We start from the raw sequence: 22,480 nt of genomic DNA, 5'->3' as shown, positions 1-22,480 counted from the left end.
GTACATGCTGTCCAGGGGGATCGCCACGAGCCGTACCACCAGCTACAACCCCCGGGGTAACGGCCAAGTGGAGCGAGAGAACGGGACAGTATGGAAAGCAGTCACTCTAGCTCTAAGGACCAAGGGCCTCCCTATCTCCCGCTGGCAGGAAGTCCTCTCGGATGTGCTCCATTCGATACGGTCACTATTGTGTACGGCCACTAATACCACGCCTCATGAACGAATGTTTGTCTTTCCCCGGAAATCCACCTCAGGCGTTTCCATGCCGTCATGGCTCTCCACCCCAGGTCCGGTACTCGTGCGAAGGCATGTGAGGGGCCACAAGATGGGCCCTCTCGTGGAGCCAGTACACCTACTCCACGCCAACCCCCAATACGCATATGTCCGGCACGCCGACGGAAGGGAGGACACCGTGTCCATAAAAGACGTCGCCCCAGCCGGCATCGACAACAACCACGGCAATAGCGGCAACGACGATCACAGCAACTCTTACCCACCCACTACTCTTTCATCACCCCCGGAAGAACACCGACCAACGGCACCCCCACCAACTACCCCTTCAACAACCCTGGCGGCACCCCCGGCAGAGACCCAGGAGGCTACCGGGGACACCCAGCCGACACCCGCGGCACCGCAACAGCCACGTCGGTCGCAGAGGACTATCAAACCCCCGAACAGACTAAATCTATAGAACGGGTGAATGTGATGAAATATTTCCATTCATCACTGCCTGTGACTGAGATCGGTTTCAGTGTCATTTCCCTTCCCCCAGACCTCATTGTATTGTGTACTGGAATGTGCTGTATTGTATACTGGAATGTGCTGGAATGTGCTGTGTGTAGGGCTCCGCCCATACCTGGCCCCGTTTGTAAGCTAGCTTCAGTCTAGCCCCAATCTCCAGAAGGACGACATCTCTCTCGCTTACGTGTTTCATTCTAAGTTAATAAAAGCCTTGTTTTGTTCTGCTACCTTCGAGTCTCGGAATTATTGAGGCACATCAATGCGCACAGCAGAATGTAGGTGAATGTGCAACTGTACTCACCTTTCCTGACCAGGTTAGGTCATTAAAGCACTTACTGCACTGAATCCAGGCGCGTTGTGCAATGCTCCTGCTGCTGACCTCCTCGGCCACCTCCAGACACGCCTTCTTTGTGGCAGCAGCAGGTTTCTTCCCCCCGTTGCTGGGGGAGAGTATCTCTCTGCGGCTCCTTACTGCCCCCAGCAGTACATTAAGCGAGGCGTTATTGAAGTGGGGCGCAGCCTTTGACCGTCCTGAATCCATTCTCACAATTCGCCATCTCTTGCTTCCAACTACCAATTTCTCTAAATTCCATCTTTGGATTGGTCCTTTAAATACTGGAGCTGAGATTGCATCATGTGGGCCCTCATCATGCACACTGCCACAGAATTGATTGCAAAACCTGGAACTGAAATGATAATGAGGTGGCTACATTAAAATGCTGCAGAAAGACACGCTGAACTTACTTCCGGGTTTCCCATGCGATATCGGGGCTTTAGTCTTTGAAGTCTATCCGATGTCCACAGCTGTTTCACAGTACAATGCTGCATTGCTATTTACCAAGAAATTCTCCAAACACAAGGCATTTTACAATCCAGCGACGGAAGGGCATTCTGGAGTAAATCACAGCATTTCAGAATTGAATGAAGCAAAGCAAATAGAATGTGCAGGTAAAAGGGAAAGTATGAAATGTTTGTGTAATCATTGGAGACCCCCCAAACCAGGTTAATATTTGTGCATCGTGATCTAAACATCTGTTCTTAGTCTCAGCAGGACGTTGCTAATTATTAGCTGATGATTCTTACTTGAACTTGTAAACGTGAATGTATTCCACATGGATTGTTTGTCTCTCTCATTATTCAGTATTCTGTTTATTCTTCCATTAAATACTATATGATGCTATGATTCTATACCGATTCATGGCTACTTTCTGTTCACAGAAGATAGTGACATTAGATCCATTGAAAGTTTCAATTGTTTTGCAGATTTACTAGCAACTCTCATGATTAAATCTCTAATAATCAAATATAAACCTTTCAAATTCAGTGGCATTTAGCCAATGTCCTCCTTTTCTTCTGTCGAAGCAGAGTACAATAACAAGAACCTGAACTTTTCAGGCAGTCTACTATAGCCTAACATAGGCAGCTAGCCTCAGATAGGTTTCACATCAATCCACTGAATTACAGTCAGGTATTCATTATTATTCCATTCCCAACATTGAGAGACTTGATTCCTTTCACTTGTGATTGGAATTCAGTTTTCTTTAATAGTTTTAAAATTGACGTTGCAGCAAATTTAGAATTCTCCAGTACGAATAACGATTTAGTCAGCCTCGTGATCCACAATGATCTTTGCAGAATGCATGCAGTAGTTTAGCCTTTTCTTGGCTAAAACCTGTTCTTGTCCTGGTACAAAAATCACTGTTTACTGCAGCTCGCACTTGCTGCCAGCCTACTGCATGACATGATGAGTTTGGTGACATCTCAGAACACAATCTGAAGTTTCCTGTGGATTTCTCTTCGGGATGAGATTAAAAATTCAGGGAGAGAAATTTGTTATCGCCCCGTTTGGGGCACAATTATCGTCCAGGCGCAAAGTTTAGCGCCTGGTGCTAATTATCGCCTTCGACTGCAAACTTGGCTTCTATCGCCCCGGAGGTGATTGGAGCGCTAAATCAGGTGCTACACACCTCTCTTAAGGCGCTAACGCCGAGGAGCGAGGCGCTACCTCAGAGCACTGGCGAAGCTCATGTGATGTCAGTTAGCAATGGAACACAGACACACTGGTGCCAGCCAGTGCTTAAAGGGGAGGGTCGATCTTGCTCTCCATCCACACCCTGCTCATTGCAGCCTTGAATCTCGGCCAAGAGACCTGTACATCAAATCTGTTGGAAAGAACAATGGAGAGGCCCAGGGAAAGAGCTCAGAGTGCAGCCCCCATAGTCTCTTCTAAATCAATGCAAGGAAGGTCAAATCAAAATGAACCTGCAAAGGGCTGCTCAGTACCCAAAACTCCTTCGCACAGCGCTGAATCTCTCCAGAAATCTCTCTCTCTCTCTCTCAGAATGCATGGTGCAAAAATGTCGCCGACAAAAAAAGGCAGAAAGCAGTCGCCTTTAAATAGTGCTCCACCAGTCCCTTCCCGACTGCAAAACGTTCCCCTCAACCTGTCATTGCTAGCGGCAGGTGGAAAGGCAGGGAGCGCCACTCAATATCTGGTCCAGGGTGCTACTGGGACATTGCATGCTTGACTGATGTCATGATCTGCAGGCGCAGGAGATCATGGCGGTAGTGTTTAGTGCCGCCACAAAATGTCTGGTCAATTTTGCGAGCGGCGCAAACATCACCGCACCCGGGCGCCAGTTGCTTTGCGCCCTATTAGCGCCCTCTTATGGCACTAATGGGAGGTGCAAAGCAACCAAATTTTTCCCCCTCAAGCTTTGGCATGTTGAGATTGGTTCAGAGAACATTTTTAAAGCAATTTAAACTTTGAGCCCATATCTGCATTAATTTCTTAAATGTATCGCTGTTGTTTATTAGTTAAAATTATCATTCATTTTTTAATCCAACTGTAAAAAAAATATCTGATTTTGGATGCAAAGGGTTCAAAGTCTGGATCATTTGAATCCTAAACTGAATTCTGAATAAAAATGTTGATACATTTGGAAGGCAGCTTTCACTTGGAGCCGAGCAAGGCTCAAATTCATGCTGCCGCAAAGCTATCAGGAACACAGACACATGCAATTATATGACCACCAGGGACGTCAATAAATATATTGCCAAGGATCAGAGGCTGCCCCTTCCCTGCTCACGCTCTCATTAGGGATAGATTGGATTCATTTTACTGATAGCATTGGCATAATTAACAGTGGCACCAGCTGGTTTGTTTTCAAGATGTTTTAAAATGACAGTACTTTGCAAGTTTTTGGAGAAGAGCATTGGCGTTGCTGCAGGAATGACAACTAAACAGACATGTTCATCAGGTTGATTTTTTAATGCATGAATTTGAAAGAGAAATTCATGCAGTTACAGCCTCTGGAGGATAGTTCAGTCTGGAAAAGACTGGCCTATTTCATACCAACAGCCAAAGACTGCTGCAGGGCAAGCACTTCGACAATGATGATCATGGTGATGATCTAGGTACTGAGCCTGCTATTTGCAAAACTTCTCTATTTAGTGATGAAACTTCTTTAATTCAGTGATGTTTCATGGCCATCAAATTGTGCTTGCTTAATGTCTTTCTGTTTCGTGAAATGGAGGTAGCAGTCCTTCATACCTGAGGATGACAACCTTTGTTAGAAAGAGAACCATTCTGTGCTGATGTCTATTAAGGGCAATATAAGAGAGGCAAACTCTCCTGTATGTTTTATAGATACCAACAGCTCAGTTATACTCTTTAGGATTCTGCAGTTACCCACTTCTCGTTTAGAAGACCAACACAATGGTGCTTGTACCCAATCTCCCTGCACATCAGCTTGTGAGATCGACATTGAGATTTTGCCAAATGATGACATTAATGTTACGAAGCTTAAACTTGTGTTTCAACTTTTCCTACCCATCTTGCTAACGTTTGTGTCTGTATAAAGTGAAACCACTACTCCTGGCCAGAATGGAGGTGGTTGGGTAGTTCCCCTGTCAATCACACCTGGACCACTACTGAAAGTGTCTGGGATTGATTTTACGCACATAACTATCCTCCACACACTGTATTTTCCTGGAGAAATAATCAATTTGTAATATATAACTATCCTCCGCTCATTACATTTTGCTGGAGAAATCACCCTGCGTTTATTTAGAAGTAGCTGCAGTTTCTGTCAGAAATCAATTTGCTGCAGTTTGTAGGCTCTATTTAAAGAAACCCTGTAAATACACTTTGTTTACTTTGCTGTCTGCTGAGTAAATAGACTTTATTTGCTGTATTGGATGCAAAATTGGGAGCTATAATGGCCGGTTTTGCTGACAAAATGGCGGTCGCCAAGCTTCTGCCCACTTCCAAAATCCTATAGACTCTGGAACAGTTCCCATGGATTGGAGGGTAGCTAATGTAATCCCACTATTCAAAAAAGGTGGTAGAGAGAAAACGGGGAATTATAGGGTAAGCCCGACATCGGTAGTGGGGAAAATGATGGAGTCCATTATAAAAGATGTAATAGCAGAGCACTTGGAAAACAATGACAGGATCGGACAACGTCAACATGGATTTACGAAAGGTAAATCGTACTTGACTAATCTACTGGAATTTTTTGAGGATGTAACTGGTAGAATAGATAAGGGAGAACCAGTGGATGTGGTGTATTTGGACTTTCAGAAGGCTTTCGATAAGGTCCCGCATAAGAGATTAGCGTGTAAAGTTAAAGCACATGGGATTGGGGGTAAGGTACTGACTTGGATAGAGAACTGGTTGGTAAACAGGAAGCAAAGAGTTGAAATAATAATAATAATAATAATCAACTTTATTGTCATTGTGCAGTACAACGAAATGTAGGCTTGTAGCTCCCGAGAGTGTACATTTAGATTAAGACATTTAAACATTCAACATTCATTTGGCTTGTAATACATTAACATAAACATAATAAAGTGCATTGGCAGATGTGCAGGCTTTAGAGTTTATTTGTGGAGTTCAGTAGGATGACAGCCCTGGGAAAGAAGCTGTTCCTAAATCTGGTCGTTCGGGTGCGAATGCATCTGTAGCGTCTTCCAGATGGCAGGGGGGTGAACAGACTGTGGCTGGGGTGGGTAGGGTCTTTGATGATGGTCAGTGACCTCCGTAAACAGCGTTTCTGGTAGGTGTCCTCTATGGTCGGTAGCCGGGTGCCGGTAATGCGTTGGGCAGTTTTGACTACCCGCTGCAGGGCTTTCCGGTCATGGGAGCTACAGCTGCCATACCATACTGTGATACAGTTCGTCAGGATGCTCTCTATTATGCAGCGGTAAAAGTTAGAGAGGATCAGGGGTGACAGGTTACATCCCTTCAGCCTCCTTAGGAAATATAGGCGCAGTTGGGCCTTCTTCACCAAAGAGGAGGTATTGAGGGACCAGGAGAGGTCTTCCGTGATGTGGACTCCGAGGAACTTAAAGCTGTCCAACCTTTCCACCACAGCCCCATGGATGTGGATGGGGGTGTGACTTCCGCCTTTAGACTTCCTGAAGTCCACAATGATTTCCTTGGTTTTCTTGATGTTAAGGGCCAGGTTGTTATCGGCGCACCACTTCACGAGATGCTGGACCTCCTCCCTGTAGGCTGACTCATCGTTGTTGGTGATCTGGCCTACCACCGTGGTATCATCCGCAAACTTGATGATGGTGTTGGAACCATGAACAGCCACACAGTCGTGGGTGAAGAGGGAGTAGAGGAGGGGGCTCAGCACACAACCTTGTGGGGCCCCCGTGTTCAGGGTCGGGGGGGGAGGTGTGGTTACCTAATTTGACAGACTGGGGTCTGTTTGTTAGGAAGTCCAGGGTCCAGTTGCAGAGGGAAGTGTTCAGGTCAAGAGTGTGGAGTTTGGTGGCCAGCTTGTTGGGGACGATAGTGTTGAATGCTGAGCTGTAGTCTATGAACAGCATTCTGATGTAGGTCTCTTTACCGTCTAAGTGATTCAGTGCAGAGTGTAGAGCAGTTGTGATTGCATCCTCCGTTGATCTGTTTGCATGATAGGCAAACTGGTGTTGGTCAAGAGAGGCGGGAACACTGGCTTTGATGTGAGCCAGGACCAGTCTCTCGAAACACTTCATTATGATGGGTGTGAGTGCGACAGGTCGATCGTCGTTCAGACATGTCACAGCCGTTTGCTTTGGCACAGGAATAATGGTAGCGGTCTTGAAGCATGTAGGGACTACTGCCTGGGCCAATGACAGATTGAAGATGGCGGTGAAGACATCAGCCAGCTGATCAGCACATTCCTTGAGTACCCGTCCAGGGATGCTATCGGGTCCAGCAGCCTTACGTGTGTTCACTCCGCGTAGAATAAATAAATAAACGGGTCTTTTTCTGAGTGGCAGGCAGTGATTAGTGGGGTACAGCAGGGATCGGTGCTAGGACCCCAGCTATTCACAATATATATTAATGATCTAGACGAGGGAACTAGATGTAATATCTCCAAGTTGGCAGACGACACAAAGCTGGGTGGCCGTGAGTGCTGTGAGAAGGATGCAGAGAAACTCCAGTATGATTTGGACAGGTTGGGTGATTGGGCAGCTGCATGGCAGATGCAGTATAATGTGGATAAATGCGAGGTTATCCACTTTGGTGGCAAAAACAGGAAGACAGATTATTATCTGAACGGCAATAGATTGGGAGAAGGGGAAGTGCAACGAGACTTGGGTGTCCTTGCGCACCAATCGCTGAAGGTAAGCATGCAGGTGCAGCAGGCGGTTAAGAAGGCAAATGGTATGTTGGCCTTCATAGCGAGAGGATTTGAGTACAGGATGTCTTGCTGCAGTTGTACAGGGCCTTGGTGAGACCACACCTTGAGTATTGTGTGCAGTTTTGGTCGCCTTATCTGAGGAAGGATGTTCTTGCCATGGAGGGAGTGCAGCAAAGATTCACCAGACTGATACCTGGGATGGCAGGAATGACGTATGAGGAGAGATTGGGTCGATTGTGTTTATATTCGCTGGAGTTTAGAAGAATGAGAGGGGATCTCATTGAAATTTATAAAATTCTAACAGCACTAGACAGACTAGATGCAGGAAGGATGTTCCCAATGGCAGGGGAGTCCAGAACCAGGGGTCACAGTTTAAAGATAAGGGGTAAGCCTTTTAGGACAGAGATGAGGAGGAATTTCTTCACCCAGAGAGTGGTGAACCTGTGGAATTCTCCACCACAAAAGGCAGTTGAGGCCAATTCATTAAATATATTCAAGAAGGAGTTAGATATATTTCTTAAGGCTAAAGGGATCAAGGGATATGGGGAGAAAGCAGGGACAGGGTGTCATAAATCACAACTTCTACAAGAAGTAACTCAGGAAGTACTACTGAACGGCCAGCTGAGGGCACCGCCCAAGGAGTATAAATACTCGGGCATGGGCCCAACTTGGCCAGAGACAATCTGGAAACAGGAAGCTAGTGACTACTAACTAGACCTCCATGTTTTGTTACAAGTCGATTAAAGCCTTGCTTTATGTACAACCAAGTGTGTAGTGAGTCTTTATTACATCACAGGGTACTGAATTTGGATGATCAGCCATGATCTCATTAAATGGCAGCGCAGGCTCGAGGGGCCGAATGGCCTACTCCTGCTCCTATCTTCTATATTTCTATGTTTCTATGGAACGCGGCGGTGGCCATTTTGGGCAGGTCAGCAGCACCCATACTTAAATGATGTAGATCGTGATGTCAGTTGGCGTGGAATGCTGGAATTGACGCACGAACTAAGATTTTCGACATCAGCGCTTTTGATACCGTCCTCTGCAAACCATGCACGGAAGAATGTGCATGCAGCAGTACTTTAGAGACGCTGCCAGCGCCTCGTAAAGGGACACACACACATCTCAGGTAAGTTTAGATTTTTGCTTTTGGACTTTTTTTTACATTTTATTGGAGTAGTGGCTTGGTGCAATACATTAAAAAAGTTGTTAAAGTGTGCAGGGAGTGCTGCTGGTCATTTACAAGGCTTTGGCTGTTAAAGGAAGGCCTCGGAGAACACCACTTGCTCCCAGTCCTGGGGCCTCTCATTGCAGTCCCCCTTGGGCTACAACAACACATGGAGATGGAGCAGAAGCAGCACATGGTACAAGCTGTTCACAGAGGGAGGAGGAATCAGAAAAGAAGTAAGCAGAAAAGGGAAAAGCAGAAGAGGAAAAAGGAAAAGGAAGGAGACAACTCAGACAGTGCCTTTCTGGCTGGGATATCCAGGATGGAATCATCCGCCTGCGGTACCAGTGACCACAATTCCAATTCCCCTTTCAATATTAGCCCCACACCTTACCTTTCCTCTGTTACTGACCACCACAGTGTCCTCCTAGCCACAATGCTGAAATAAAAGCCACCACAAAGCAAACTTTCCAATCCAACTTTATCCATATATGGATCCAATATTACATCAAAAATTCAATTAATCACCATTGCACATTCCCTTAGTGACTGTCTTGTGTGTGCCTTTGCCTATCCTACTGATGTCATGCAGTGCTACTCCAGTGGCTGCAGCATGCCTGCTGGAAGGCTGCTGACTTTCAGTGGGGGACACTGCAGATGGCCTTGCAGGACGACCTCAAGGAGCTGGTGGCTGGGAGTGTGTAACTGAGTGATGGTGTTTCTTCTTCTTCTTCTTTACTCTCCTCTCCCTCTTCTTGGTCAACCACTGGCTGGGCAGGCTGGATTTCTTGGGTGTCTGAAATGAGGAAGGCCCAAGGGTAGTGTTGTGGTGAAGGGAGGGGGGAAAGCAAGAGGTACATGCTTATACCATGTGCAGCTTGTAAATCAGAAGAGATTGTACGATGAGGGGGAAGTGGGATATCAGAAGGAGGGTAATGTATGAGGATACCATCCTGTATTCTTTCACCCCCGCTGCTAGCCAAGGGCGCAGCCATGCCCTGCCTAGAATGACCAGCACTGTCTCCTCCAAGGGGGTGCTGTGAAGCTAGGAATGTGATGTGTGCCTCATGTTTGGTAGAGATTGTTGGTAGGTGAGTGGGGGGGGGGGTCGTGCATTGAGCAGTGTGTGAGGCTAGTGGTACAGTTGGTAGGAGATGGCTATTGAAGATGCATTCACTGACCTTGACCACTCGTCTGAGGTCATGAAACTTATTTGGTCACTAGAGCCAGGTCCTGGGTGTGACACTGCTGACAGTGACAGCAATCTGTTCCCACATCCTTCTTTCTGGTGGCTTCCTGGCCCCTGTGGATAGAGGACCTCTCTTACAGTGGCCTGTTGAGCCATTTGTGTTAGTGCTGAAGCACTTTTAGCATTTTTTATGTGCAGAAGGCAGTTCAGTTTTAAAAGCTGCAGACTGCCTGGTTCTGAAGGATTTTTAATTTTTTTATGTGCAGAAGGCAGTTCATCTTTAAGAGCTGGAGACTGCCTTGAAAAGGAGCAGGCTAGCTTTAAGTAAAGCTTGCCTCACTCCAGTGACACGAATTTCGGCTCCCTGCTGAGCACACAGCCTGTCGGTAGGTTCGTCGCTAGACTGTGCCCTCCTATCATGTTAGTTTTAGGCAGCACCAAATTGATGTGCCCCTTGCATCTTCTGAACGGGTGTGGGCATATCTGACATTGCAGTGCCCGCAATCATTTTTTGTCATTATTGAATTTCCCGGCCACTGTTTGCTGTAAGTCTTGTTGGATGTCCCGCCCCGTCTCCAACTCATTGGCTGACACAGTATAATTCTTTGGATGACACAGTGCAACTCATTACAGGGCAACTCATTGGCTGACACAGTAGTATCAATAGATATGCTGACATGTGCCTTTTTTGGCATTCTAAATTCTTCCATACGGACAACATATCCTGACCGTAATATATGGGCTTGATGTGCTCGAGGATGTTGTCCTGCCATTTGAAGCACATGATGGATATTAGGTATTGAAGTTGGAATTTGTCAAGTTGATGAATGTGATGATGGTAGCATCCAGCATTGACATCCTTATAGAAAGGTAGTGATGACAACAGCTTGTACACAGAAATCACAGAAACCCCACAGTGCAGATAGAGGCCATTTCGGCCCATCGAGCCTGCACCGACACATATCCCACCCAATCCCCGTAACCCCTACACCAACACATATCCCACCCTATCCCTGTAACCCCATGTATTTAATCCCCCTAATACTAAGGGTCAATTTATCATAGCCAATCAACCTAACCCGCACATCTTTGGACTGTGGGAGGAAACCGGAGCACCCGGAGAAAACCCACGCAAACACGGGGAGAATGTGCAAACTCCACACAGACAGTCGCCCGAGGCCGGATTCGAACCCGGGTCTCTGGCGCTGTGAGGCAACAGTGCTAACCACTATGCCACCGTGCTTTATTGTGAGCTTGAAGCCACGCTGGTTCCAGACATTTTTTTTCACTCTTCCGAATGTAGGGGTGGCTTTTCTGACATGAGAAAGTACTTTATCATGTATCAGAACATTATTTGGCAACGCACTACCCAGATAAGTGAACCAGTTGACAACAGTGAACACTTAGTTCAATTTTACCAATGCTTATGATTGATTTGGTGCAGCACTTTCTTGGGTCTCACTGATGCATGACCCCTGTTTTCTTCAGGCTTCTGATAAGGCCGTAGCTGCTTGCTGCTGTGGCAAACGCGTTGTTAATGAGCTGCATATCCTTCTGAGTGTGTGCCACCTGCAAAGAAAAGCCCCTGCACGCCATCGCTGTGATCTTTATGGAGGCTTGCAGTATACACAGCATCCCACACGAGAGCAATGTATGTAAATAAAAAACCATGCCGGGGAGTCTTGTTGCATCATAAAATGGAACTGTGAAGGAAGGTTTAAAGAGGTTACATACCAGCACACCCATGTTTGATTCCATTGATGTTAGCAAAAAATCTCAGTTGGTACTCCTAGGCCCCAAAATCCTATGGAGGCTCTCCCAGTGTCCTACTATAACTTCAGTGGGAGATCAGGGAAACAGCCTAACTGGCCAATTTTAGCCATTTACATTATTTCTCTGGTCTCCCACTGAAGTTACAACATTCCATCAAGGATGTGTTGCACAATCCAGACAACTCTTTTACAACTTTCTGCTAGTTTCTGAAAGTCGGCTGAGTTGTTAAGAGGCTGGCAATATTCAAGGCACCTTTTCCAGACCCATCCCCAGGTCAGGTGAGTAGTGCGAGCCCTAAGTAGACCTACTATAGGTCATCTCACATGCTGCTGACCAGTGCTGCAGCCTCAGACATCCAATACTGAGAGTCAGGGTCATAGAGTGACTATGTGCAAGTTAGCAGTCAGTGACACCAGGTCTACTGCTTCATCAACTTGCCTATCAGCTTCTGGCTCTCGTCTCCTCCAACAATGACAATGCCTGTAAAGGGGTAACTTAAGTGGAGCTGGTTTTGCTGAGCCATTTCCATCAGCCATCATCTCGTGCTTCAAAGGCAAATGAAGGCAGGACACTTGGCTAAATTCTGAATGGAGTCCACCTCACCTATGATGCAGCACTGGATACTGTCGTATCCGGAGTCCAGAGGTTCACTATTTCTGTAGCTCCAAATTAGAGGTCCCAGTGCAGGATAGTCAAATCTTACTGGGGCAGTAACCAGGTCAAGCAAAACTGCTATTTACTGGCCTTCACTCATTGACCTTCCCAGCATGAATGGCCCTACTGGTAACAAGGATATCTCCGGTATAGCACAGCTGGTAATGGAGACATGCATGCCCCTTTGCTACGTAGTGAACATTTTAAACAAAGACAAAGAATCATGTTTACCAATTAATTCAACCACATTATACCATTGCAAATCATCTAAAATGTCATATAAATATATTTGATTTCCTCATGAAATATGTGGTAAGGCTCTGTATAGATGCAAGTTGTCCCTTTGTTTTTACATCAAATATAGAATTTTTTTGCAATTGTGACAGAACCTTTTCGGTTTAATGGGCACTGGTGCATAGAGCATGCACAACAGAGAGCCGTGCACTTAGTTTAATCTACTGTGACGGGCAATTTTCAACAGCAACCAGAGCAATCGTAGCTTTGAATTTATTCATCATCTCTTACTTTATACTCCCTCGGTGGCCACACTTATAGATCATGGCAGTAGTTGTCGAGTTGTTAGAGAATCAGCTAGCATCATTGCGCAGGCTCCTGTTCAACAGTGTGTTGCTGTGGTAATATTCCAAAACAACTGCAGGCTGGATATGCTCTGTAAGATGTTTCAAAGCATATCTTGAGCAGGTTGTATATTTTTTGAACTGTGAAAGGGGGACTTTTAACTCCCGGACAGAAAACCAATTGAACAAACTGGCGGCTTGGCTGATTTTAATTGCCAAGCTTCATTTACCTCAGCTGCCCAAGAAGAATGGTCAGAAAGGAGCAGTTGGCTGGCTGACAGTAGTTGAAGATCTGGCAGGTTGGTGGCTCTAGGGTAAGTCATAGAGGGTGGGGTGGGAGGGGGGTGTGGTTCAGCATGGACTCGCAGGTGAGAAGTGGCTCTCAGGAGCAGGAGATAGGTTGGTGACTAAAACATTTTAAGGAGGCACCATGCCTCTAATTTAACTCAACTTTTAGTTTTAACGCCTGCAGGCCGGGTTTCCCGGACCTCAGGAAACCTGGCAGTTGAAAGAAGCCATGAAGGGCGAGATCCATCAGTTAAGTGCCTTTTCAGCACTGATTGTGGGCCAGGAGGAGTAGGAGTGCATCCCCCCAGCCCACCAAGCTTACCTCCGCACGATGGGACCCCGCAAATGGCCGACCCTCTGTGAGCGGCCGACCCACTCGCGATGGGACCCCCGTGATGTCCGACTGCACCCACCCAAATGTCAGACTTACCTCTGCTCCCCCTCCCGCTCGGAAACTTGTTGATAAAATTTAAAACAGGTGTTGCCGTTAAATTCGGCCCCAAATCCTACCCCCGTTCCCTTCCCGCCTTGCAGTTATTATTGGGGCTTTTGTTACCCAATTAGATTCATCTTGACTGTTAGTGAAACTGTTTTTTTCCCATCTCCAGTATTTTTATAATTAATACATGAAAATGTTCAAAGAAAATGCAAAATCACAATTGGGCTAGAAGTTCGTTATAGGCACGAAATGGGCAGTGTTTAGACTAAAAATGGTTAAGTAGCGCCACCTGAAAATCATCTAGGATGCACACAAAATTTGTCCTCACTCCTCATTAAAATTATTGCAGTCATAATTCTAGTCTAAAAGCCTAAGCTCATTGGTGTTACACTGAAAAACTGGACCAATATTGGGGGCAGTCTAAATGCAAATAACGATTGCCACAGGCTTTTTCCACTACTTAAAGGGGAGGTTCATTGTTGCTGCAGCACCTCATTCTCGGGATTGTTGGGTGTGCAGCTGCCTCAACAACCATAAGAAGAAGGACAAGGAGAAGGAGCACTTATTTACAAATCCTGATGATAGATCGCTGCCCCAGGGAGAGAGCCCAGAGGTTTTTGGATAAAGTTTTGGAGGCATTGGTTTTAGCGGTAGAGAGAAGGCAGGCGATTGTGTATCCAGCAACTGGCAGGAGACCCTCGCCACAAGTCTGCCGGACTAAGTGGAGGGAGGTTGCATACAACGTCACAGGCAGCACTGTGGTCCCCAGGTCCCACGCCTAGTGCAGGAAGAAGTTTAATGACCTCACACGGGTGGTCAAGGTGAGTGAAGGCTTCAACAAATGCTACTTACCACCATCTGTACCACAAGTTTCATACATTGCTCAATGCACCACACCCCCAGCACTCCCCCACCAACAATCTCTACCTAGCAAAACTCACACCCACATCTCACACCTTGCACACAATGACAGCTACACAACTATAGCAGGCGCAAGGGTGATTAGTTATTAGAATTAATGTGATATGTGTGAGTCTGTTTATAGATAAACTTATTAATTGTGTTTGGAAAATTTTATGGTTGCTCATTTCAGCTTTGTGCCCACGGGGATGCTGTGATACATAGAAACATAGAAGATAGGAGCAGGAGTAGGCCATTCAGACCCTTGAGCCTGCTCCGCCATTTAATAAGATCATGGCTGATCATCCAAATTCAGTACCCTGTCCCTGCTTTCTCCCCATATCCCTTGATCCCTTTAGCCTTAAGAAATATACAGTATCTAACTCCTTCTTGAATATATTTAATGAATTGGCCTCAACTGCCTCCTGCGGTAGAGAATGCCACAGGTTCACCACTCTCTGGGTGAAGAAATTCATCCTCATCTCTGTCCTAAATGGCTTACCCCTTATCCTTAGACTGTGACCCCTGGGTCTGGGCTGCCCCACCATTGGGAACATCCTTCCTGCATCTAGTCTGTCCAGTCCAGTTAGAATTTTATAAGTTTCAATGAGATCCCCTCTCATTCTTCTAAACTCCAGCGAATATAAGCCCAATCGACCGAATCTACACTCATACATCATCCCTGCCATCCCAGGTATCAGTCTGGTGAATCTCCGCTGCACTCCCTCCATGGCAAGAACAGCCTTCCTCAGATAAGGCGACCAAAACTGCACACAATACTCAAGGTGTGGTCTCACCAAGGCCCTGTACAACTGCGGCAAGACATCCTTGCTCCTGTACTCGAATCCTCTTGCTATGAAGACCAACATACCATTTGCCTTCTTAACCGTCTACTGCACCTGCATGCTTACCTTCAGTGACTGGTGCACAAGGACACCCAGGTCTCATTGCACTTCCCCTTCTCCCAATCTATTGCCATTCAGATAATAACCTGTCATCCTGTTTTTGCCACCAAAGTGGATAACCTCGCATTTATCCACATTATACTGCATCTGCCATGCATCTGCCCAATCACCCAACCTGTCCAAATCATACTGGAGTTTCTCTGTATCCTTCTCACAGCGCACACGGCCACCCAGCTTTGTGTCATCTGCAAACTTGAAGATATTACATCTAGTCCCCTCATCTAGATCATGAATATATATTGTGAATAACTGGGGTCCTAGCACCGATTCCTGCAGTACCCCACTAGTCACTGCCTGCCACTCGGAAAAAGACCCGTTTATTCCAACTCTTTGCTTCCTGTCTGCCAAACAGTTCTCTATCCAAGTCAGTACCTTACCCCCAATCCCACGTGCTTTAACTTTGCACGCTAATCTCTTATGCGGGACCATATCGAAAGCCTTCTGAAAGTCCAAATACACCACATCCACTGGTTCTCCCTTATCTATTCTACCAGTTACATCCTCAAAAAATTCCAGTAGATTAGTCAAGCACGATTTACCTTTTGTAAATCCATGTTGACTTTGTCCGATCCTGTCACTGTTTTCCAAGTGCTCTGCTATTACATCTTTTTTAATGGACTCTAGCATTTTCCCCACTGCCGATGTCAGGCTTACCAGTCTATCATTCCCCGTTTTCTCTCTACCACCTTTTTTAAATAGTGGGGTAACATTAGCTACCCTCCAATCCATGAGAACTGTGCCAGAGTCTATAGAATTTTGGAAGATGACCAGCAACGCATCTACTATTTCTAGGGCCACTTCCTTAAGTACCCTAGGATGTAGATTATCAGGCCCTGGGGATTTATCCGCATTCCATCACATCAATTTCCCGAACACCATTTCCCTACAAATACTGATTTCATTCAGTTCCTCCCTCTCATTAGAACCTATGTTCTCCTGTTAACCCCTCGCTTCTGTGAGGAGGATCTACCCCTAACTTGGGGGATCAGGGTTCGCTGCTTTAGGAGACTAAACACGCCGGTCAGTCTATCACTTTCTCAGTAATACACAACGTCAGAAACTGTAAAATAAGTAAAGTTTTATTAAGGTACCTGGGCCTAGAAATTGGGTTTTGGCTTAGCCAGGGCTTTAGCGCCGGAAGTTAGTGCCGGCGCTAAGTCCCCTGCGCGCGCCAAAAATTCAGTGGCGCCGCGCCCAAACGGCTGCCGGCGCTACTGAAGGGTCTTTGCGGCGGTACATCGGCGCTAACTGCCGTTTCGCGCCGCAATTCCGGCGCTGCGGCACCCGATGCGGTGCGGCAGGCTGGGGACATGCAGGCCTCCTCCTCCCGTTAAGGAGGAGCTGCCTGCACCCGGCCGCGGCCCGCGCAAATCAGCTTAAAAATGAGCCCGGCACCTCGGACAAGTGCCGGGCTTGCATCTGTTCCGGGGGGGGGGGAGAAGTCCGGGGAGAAAGCTGCGGGCAGGCGGCTGGCGGGAAAGTGGCCGGCCGCCGCGGGGCCTTTAATGCGCCGGCGCAAACTGGAGTAAGGCACCTCTGCCAGAACGTTGCTTGCGGCTGCCACGGGCGAGGCGGCCGCAACTCAATTTCGGAGTTCGGGCGGGTTACCACGGCAACCGGGACGCTGCGCACACCGATGACGTCATCGGTGCCGGCGCAGCGCTACCGGTGCAATGCCGATTTAGGGCCCCAGGGAATTTTTAAACTGGCCATAACTCTGGCGCGAGTCCCTCTAGCGCCTCAAAAGCGGCGCTAAGGCTAGTGAATTTCTAGGCCCTGGACTTCACTCTGAGAAACCCTTTGGCCTAGAAATTGAGTTTGCGCTGCACCAGGGCTTTAGCGCCGGAAGTTAGCGCCGGCGCTAATTCCCTTTGCGCGCGCCAAAAATTCAGTAGCGCCGCGCCCAAACTGCTGCCGGCGCTACTGAAGGGTTTTAGCGCCTGAAAACTGGCGCAACGCGCCGCATTGCGGCGCAATTCCGGCGCTGCAGCGCCCGCTGCGGTGCGGCAGGCTCGGGAAGTGCAGCCCTCCTCCTTCCGTTAAGGAGGAGCTGCCTGCACCCGGCCGCGGCCCGCGCAAATCTCTGCAAAAATGAGCCCGGCACCTCGGACAAGTGCCGGGCTTGCATCTGTTCCGGTGGGGGGGGAAAGTCCGGGGAGGGAGCTGCGGGCAGGCGGCCGGCGGGAAAGCGGCCGGCCGCCGCGCCTCCTTAAAGCGCCGGCGCAGACTCCGGCAACACTCGTTTGCCGGAGTCTTAGGCCTAGAAATTGAGTTGCCTTAGCGCCGCTTTTACGGCGCTAGAGGGCCTAGCGCTGCAATTGGCGCCGGCGCCGAAATTGCCTGGGGCCCTTCCGCCACGCTAGACCGGTAGCGCTGCGCCGGCACCGATGACGTCATCGGTGTGCGCAGCGTCCCGGTTGCCATGGCGACAGGCCCCAGCGCCGAAATTCAGTTGCGGCCGCCTCGCCCGTGGCAGCCGCAACTAAGACTCTGGCAACAGAGTCTTACCTGACTTTGCGCCGGCGCATTAAAGGCCCCGCGGCGGCCGGCCGCTTTCCCGCCGGCCGCCTGGCCGCAGCTCCCTCCCCGGACTTCCCCCACCCCCCCCCCGGAACAGAAGCAAGCCCGGCACTTGTCCGAGGTGCCGGGCTCATTTTTAGAACGATTTTCGCGGGCCGCGGCCGGGTGCAGGCAGCTCCTCCTTAAGGGAAGGAGGAGGCCTGCACTTCCCGAACCTGCCGCACCGCAGCGGGCGCCGCAGCGCCGGAATAGCGCCGATATTCAGCACGTAGCGCCAGTTTTCAGGCGCAAACACCTCTCAGCAGCGCCGGCAGCCGTTTGGGCGCAGAACTATTGAATTTTGGGCCCGACCAGCGCGACTTAGCTCCGGCACTAACTTCCGGCGCTAAAGCCCTGGCTGCGCCAAAACTCAATTTCTAGGCCTTAGTTGCGGCTGCCACTGGCGAGGCGGCCGCAACTGAATTTCGGCTTGGGGCCAGGTTACCACGGCAACCGGGACGCTGCGCACACCGATGACGTCATCGGTGCCGGCGCAGCGCTACTGGTCTACTGCCGCGGAAGGGCCCCAGGCAATTTAGGAACCGGCGCCAATTGCAGCGCTAGGCCCTCTAGCGCCGCAAAATCGGCGCTAAGGGCACTGAATTTCTAGGCCTTTGGCCTAGAAATTCGGTTTAGGCGCAGCGAGGGCTTTAGCGCCGGAAGTTAGTGCCGGCGCTAAGTCCCCCTGCGCGCGCCAAAAATTCAGTAGCGCCACGCCCAAACGGCTGCCGGCGCTACTGAGGGGTCTCAGCGCCTCAAAACTGGTGCCACGCGCCGCATTGCGGCGCTATTCCGGCGCTGCGGCGCCCGCTGCGGTGCGGCAGGCTCGGGAAGTGCAGGCCTCCTCCTTCCGTTAAGGAGGAGCTGCCTGCACCCGGCCGCGGCCCGCGATAATCTTTTTAAAAATGAGCCCGGCACCTCGGACAAGTGCCGGGCTTTCTTCTGTTCCGGGGGGGGCGGGGGAAGTCCGGGGAGGGAGCTGCGGCCAGGCGGCCGGCGGGAAAGCGGCCGGCCGCCGCGGGGCCTTTAATGCGCTGGCGCAAAGTTCTATAAGGCACCTCTGCCAGAACGTTGCTTGCGGCTGCCACGGGCGAGGCGGCCGCAACTCAATTTCCGAGTTCGGGCGGGTTACCATGGCAACCGGGACGCTGCGCACACCGATGACGTCATCGGTGCCGGCACAGCGCTACCGGCCTAACGCCGATTTAGGGCCCCTGTCAATTTCTAAACTGGCCATGACTTCGGCGCTAGGCCCTCTAGCGCCTCAAAAGCGGCGCTAAGGCCAGTGAATTTCTAGGCCTTTGTGTCTACACACAAGTATGCCTCCCAAAGAGTGAGCCCCGAGACTCACGAGGCTACAATATTTATACATTTTCATAAATTGCAAGTCATGTGAAAACAGAAAACTAGGCGATCACGCGCTCCACGAGTCACTTGTTTTTTACAGAGTTTTGCTTAAGTTTCACATTTAACTTTCAACAAATAGTGACCATGAGACTGCTACAGTTATCTAATGTCTCCTTGAGTGTGGTTAGGGAGTAGAACATGCTGCTCCTTCTGTTCCTTCTTATCTACTTCTACTGCATTCCCATAGTCCTGCATCAGTTTTTTTACATTTAAACTTTTAACCCATGTCAACTAGTCCATCATGCCTTGCAAGGCATTTGTAAGGCAATATGTGATTTGCTTAGCTTATCACTCCGACATCTCTGGGAGGTTATGTCCAATGTATGTGTTTAATTGGTCTGCCATGTCTTTGTTCCCCATTATAAATTCCCCTGATTCTGACTGCAAGGGACCTACGCTTGACTTCACCAATCTTTTTCTCTTCACATATCTATAGAAGCTTTTACAGTCAGTTTTCATGTCCTCTGCAAGCTTACTCTCATACTCTATTTTCCCCCTCTTAATTAATCCTTTTGTCCTCCTTTGCTGAGTCCTAAACTGCTCCCAATCCTCAGGTTTGCTGCTTTTTCTGGCCAATTTATATGTCCTCTCCTTGGATCTTATGCTATGCCTAATTTCCCTTGTTAGCCATGGATGCGCCACCTTTTTTGTTTTATGTCTATGCCAGACAGGGATTAACAAATTCTGTAGTTCATCCATGCGATCTTTAAATGTTTGCCATTGCCTATCCATCATCAACCCTTTAAGCAATGTTCCCCAATCCACCCTAGCTAACTCGTGCCTAATACCATTGTAGTTTCCTTTATTTAAATTCAGGACCCTAGTCTCTACTTCGCTCTCCACCTTAGTGAAAAATTCTATCATATTATGATCGCTCCGACCCAAGGGGCCTCATACAATAAGATTGCTAATCAATCCTTTCTCATTACATAATACCCAGTCTAAGATGGCCTGATCCCTAGTTGGTTCCTTGACATATTGGTCCAGGAAACCATCCCGTATACACTCCAGGAATTCCTCCTCCACAGTATTGTTACTAATTTGGTTAGCCCAATCTATATGTAGATTAAAGTCACCCTTGATAACTACTGTGCCCTTATTGCACGCATCTCTATTTTCCCGTTTAATGCCATCCCCAACCTCAGCATTACTGTTTGGGGGTCTATATAAAACTCCCACTAACGTTTTCTGCCCCTTGGTATTTCTCAGCTCCATGCATACAAATTCCACATCATCAGAGCTAATATCCTTTCTTACTATTATGTTAATCTCCTCTTTAACCAGCAAAGCTACCCCACCTCCTTTTCCTTTTTGCCTGTCCTTCCTGAATATTGAATACCCCTGGATGTTGAATTCCCAGCCTTGGTCACCCTGGAGCCATGTCTCCGTAATCCCAATTATATCATATCCATTTACATCTATTTGCGCAGCTAATTCATCCACCTTATTACAAATGCTCCTCGCATTGAGACACAAAGGGGGACAAATTCAGTCCTGTTAGCGCCTTAAGAGGGCACAAATGGGGCACAAAGCAACTAGTGCCCAGGCGCGGCGATGTTTGCGCCGCTCACGAAATTAACTAGACATTTTGCGGCGGTGCTAAACACTACCGCCATGATCTCCTGCGCCGGCAGATCGTGACGTCAGTTGAGTGTGCAATGCTCCGGTAGCGCCCCGGACTGGATATTGAGTGGTGCCCCCTGCCTTACTGCCTGCCACTAGCAATGACAGGTTGAGGGGAGCGTTTTGCAGTCAGAAAGGGACTGGGGGAGCGCTATTTAAAGGCGACCGCTTCCTGCCTTTTTTTATTGGTGACATTTTTGCACCACACATTCTGAGAGAGAGAGAGAAACTTCTGAAGAGATTCAATGCTGTGTGAAGGAGTTTTGGGTACTGAGCAGCACTTTGCCGGTTCATTTTGATTTGCCCTTCCTTGCTTCGCCAGCGCTCTGAGGTAACGCCTCGCTCCTCGGCCTTTGCACCTTAAGACAGGTGTGAAGCATCTGATTTAGTGCTCCAATCACCTCCAGGGGTGATAAAAGCCAAGTTTGCCATCGGAGGCGACAATTAGCACGAGGCGCTAAACTTTGCGCACGGCCGATAATGGCGCCCCAAATGGGGCGCTACTGAATTTTTCCCCCAAAGCCTTCAGGCTTGTTTTTTTTTAACACTCTTAGTCCTTTTAGAATTATTATTTACTGTGGCCCTGTTTGATTTACACCCTTGATTTCTCTGCCTTCCACTTTTGCTTTTCTCCTTACTGTCTTTTGCTTCTATCCTTGCTTCCCTTTCCTCTGTTTCCCTGCACAGGTTCCCAACCCCCTGCCATTTTAGTTTAACCTCTCCCCAACAGCACTAGCAAACACTCCCCCTAGGACATCGGTCCCGGTCCTGCCCAGGTGCAAACCGTCCAGTTTGTACTGGTTCCACCTTCCCCAGAACCAGTTCCAATGTCCCAGGAATTTGAACCCCTCCCCCTTGCACCATTCCTCTAGCCACGTATTCATCTGAAATATCCTTCTATTTCTACTCTGACTAGCACTGACACTGGTAGCAATCCTGAGATTACTACCTTTGACTTCCTATTTTTTAATTTACCACCTAACTCCCTATATTCAGCTTTTAGGACCTCATCCTGTTTTTTTACCTATATCGTTGGTACCTATATGCACCACAACAGCTGGCCGTTCACCCTCCCCCTCCAGAATGCCCTGCAGCTGCTCCGAGACATCCTTGACCCTTGCACCAGGGAGGCAACATACCATCCTGGAGTCTCGTTTGTGGCCGCAGAAATGCCTATCTATTCCCCTTATAATAGAATCCCCTATCACTATAGTTCTCTCGCTCTTTTTCCTCCCGTCCTGTGCAGCAGAACCACCCATGGTGCCAGGAAGTTCGCTACTGTTGCCTTCCCCAGCAATATCCAAAGCGGTATATCTGTTTGAGAGGGGGATGGCCACAGGGGACCCCTGCACTACCTGCCTGTGCCTACTACTCTGCCTGCCGGTCACCCATTCCCTTCCTGCCTGTGCAGCCTTTACCTGCAGTGTGACCAACTCCATAAACGTGCTATCCACGATGTCCTCAGCATTGCAAATGCTCCAGTATGTATCCATTCACAGCTCCAGTGCCGCAATTCGGTCTGCCAGTAGCTGCAGCTGGATACACTTCCCGCACA

Source organism: Somniosus microcephalus, chromosome 2 (genome assembly GCF_052327205.1).
Source record: "Somniosus microcephalus isolate GS21.2 chromosome 2, FLI_Smic_1.0, whole genome shotgun sequence".
NCBI lineage: Eukaryota > Metazoa > Chordata > Chondrichthyes > Squaliformes > Somniosidae > Somniosus > Somniosus microcephalus.
This window is presented reverse-complemented; position numbering follows the sequence as displayed.